The sequence below is a fragment of the Triticum dicoccoides genome, chromosome 7A (genome assembly GCF_002162155.2).
Source record: "Triticum dicoccoides isolate Atlit2015 ecotype Zavitan chromosome 7A, WEW_v2.0, whole genome shotgun sequence".
Taxonomy (NCBI): domain Eukaryota; kingdom Viridiplantae; phylum Streptophyta; class Magnoliopsida; order Poales; family Poaceae; genus Triticum; species Triticum dicoccoides.
The window spans coordinates 688,180,121-688,183,407 of NC_041392.1; positions in this window are offsets into that span (position 1 = coordinate 688,180,121).

A 3,287-nucleotide genomic window follows, 5' to 3' on the forward strand; every position below is an offset into this window, starting at 1 on the left:
GGTTGGGGGTTTTGGGGGGTTAATTTAGGTATATATTGTGTTAGATAGCTAATTAATAGAGAGAAGTGTCCTCTCTTATGTCCGTGCTTGGTCGACGCTACGTACTACATACATATAGAGAGGACTAGACACGCTAGCTAGCTAGTAAGCAAACGAAGGAAATAGAAGATCGTCATGAACATATATGCATACACAGAGAAGTAATATCGACCACCTCTCCTTCTCCGAGAGATTGGTCGAACAACAAGTTCTCGTATATCTATCCGACACTACCGGCTACATATATACAATAATTATCTCTTACAAATATAATCTCCTAAACTACGGACGCATGGTCCACATAGTATTCTCCGTCTTCAGCGATCACGTGGTCAAGAAAGAATGCCGCCAATTCCTCTTGAATTGCTCCCATGCGATCTGGTGGTAGGAGTTCACCCCGCATCCGGAACGTCTAATTTGAAGAAGGGGGTTAATACATACATATATATATATATATATATATATATATATATGAATAAATGAAACTCAACACAAATGATGGTAATAAACTAAAATTGTGAATCTTATTTCTTACGCACTTCATATTGTTCGTCAGAGTACCCGCCCCGCTCACAGGTCGTGTGGCGGATGGACTCACAAACGTAGTATCCATAGAAATCATTCCTTTGTTCCTACCACGACCACTTTACAAGAAAGAGAGGTCAATCAAACAGATAAGCAAGAATGCCAAATGGTATTGATGAAACTAGTGCTTGAATCAATAGCTAGGAGATGCGTGGAACATGCTACTACAGTACTTACTTTCGGGTATCTAAATTGCAGCATCTTCGGCACTCCCGGAGATTTTTTGGTGACTTTTCTCCAAACCCTGCCTGACAAAAGAAAACAATTACTTGATATCAGGAAATGAACAAAGTTGCTGATATGGTGGATAATGATCGATTTAACTTACTTGTCGAGGATTTCAGTCATGTCCGCATACTCCTGGGGATCTTTTCGTTTAGAGTCCAAGATAGTTACTACTCCCTGCTCAAGCCTATAATCTCTAGGAGAATATAGTGGTACCTGCGCACGCATGCATAACTCATCAATTACATTACTATAACCTGGACTAACATATAAGGGAAACCGAATATGCACAAGACAGTAACACTCACTTGAAGTTGTAAGGAAAGAGTATTATATCTTTGTTTTCATTGATTTTGAATGATCGTAGCAAGTTGGCCTCGGTATCTGCGACATGAAATTTAACCTCAGTTGCATCTATGAGATATGTGTTAATGAACCCAATATCACCGATTTGTCTTTTCTTCAATTCAGCGATCTTCAATCTGCATAATATAGTGAGGATAATTATAAATACATGCAATGAAAGAGCTGAGCTATATAGAGAGACTTAATGACAGAAGTAGTAGTACTTACAGACAGTAGCAGGTGACCGTTGCTTTATCGAGGGCCAATTGATTGAAAAACTGATAGAACTCCTCAAATGGAATAGGCAACAGATCAATTCCAACGAGGTCATGCTCCAGTTTAACTCTCACATACAAAGTACTCCTCCCCCTAGACTCTCTGCAGATTTTCAAGTACCAATCATGCAATCTTCGCATCATCGTTGATAGAGATCTTTCATCTTTGACGAGAGGCTTCTCGTACTCGTGTCTGTGTATCTGCACGTCCATGAAATCATAATGTACATCGTCGGGCAGGTAATCTCCAAGATTAATATAACTGGGCACCATCCTCGGATCGACGATGTTGCTAGGCACTTTCAGCGGGGGGCACGATTGATTCCCTTGTGCGCCGAGGTGGGCAATTTTTTTCCCAGCTGCTCGTCATTCTTTCATCCTTTGATCACTGAATGTACTTCCCGACCGCTCCACTTCGGCCCATGTCTTTCCAATAATGCGCTCATAGTTGCCTTTCGGCGGAGACTTGGGTGGTTTTGCCAGGCCAGCCAGAGTGCGCTTCGCTTTCACCGGATCTACCTTCTCCTCCGGAGGTGGATGTATCTGTGCTTTCAACCCTTCAAACCATTCCTTCACTTCGGTTCGCACGATCTTCGTGTTCTCCTCCGGGCTCATCTCGTATGGTAACTTCTCTGGAGTCTTCAGAGAAGGACCGAATCAGTATTTCGTCCCGCCTCTGGCTGTACTTCGATTCCGACAAATTCAGGGCCTTTTGCGCCTCTCAGGGCACTCGGGTCGACTATGCTTCGGTCGCTCACCCTCAGTCGAATGGGAAAGCAGAAAGGGCAAACGGCCTAATTCTCAAAGGACTGAAACCTCGATTGATGCGCGATCTGAAGCACACAGCAGGTGCATGGGTCGACGAGCTTCCATCAGTCCTTTGGGGATTGAGGACAACCCCGAATCAATCGACCGGAAGAACTCCATTCTTTCTGGTCTATGGAGCCGAGGCAGTCTTACCGAGTGACCTGCTTCACAACGCTCCCAGAGTCGAGCTCTCAGAAGATGAAGCAGAACAAGCCCGGCAGGACGCAGTCGACCTCCTAGAAGAAGAAAGAGAAATGGCCTTGATTCGATCGACCATCTATCAGCATGACTTGCGTCGATTCCATGCCAGAAACGTGAAGAACCGGGCCTTCCAAGAAGGAGACTTAGTCCTCCGAGTGGGTCAGCAGAAACCACACAAGCTCGCTCCTACTTGGGAAGGCCCCTTCATAGTCACCAGAGTCCTCCACAATGGAGCATACCACCTCTACAATGTCGATCGCCAGATTGATGAGCCACGAGCCTAGAATGTGGAGCTACTCCGCCCCTTTTATACTTAAATTCTCACTCGGATGAGATGTAATAATAAAAACTCCTGTAGTTTATTTATCAAAGACAAGAGCGTTATAATTTTCCCAGTGATTATTATTGTTTTTTGTTTGCGTAAGAAATACCCCAGTGGGTGGCTTAGCTGCGAATCCGCTTCGCCTAAGTTTGTAAAAACAGTTTTCTACCGAGTGGCGAGCCAGCCTCCTACTCGGGGGCTTAGCTGCGAATCCGTTTCTCCTAAGTTTGAAAAAATCCTACCGAGTGGAGAGCAATCCTCCCACTAAGGGGCTTAGCTGCAGTCCAGCACTCGCCTAAGTTCTCTCACTTGGAGACTTAGCTGCAGTGCGGCACTCGCCTAAGTTTGAAAAAATCCTACCGAGTGGAGAGCAATCCTCCCACTCGGGGGCTTAGCTGCAGTCCAGCACTCGCCTAAGTTCTCTCACTTAGAGACTTAGCTGCAGTCCGGCACTCGCCTAAGTTTGAAAAAATCCTACCGAGTGGAGA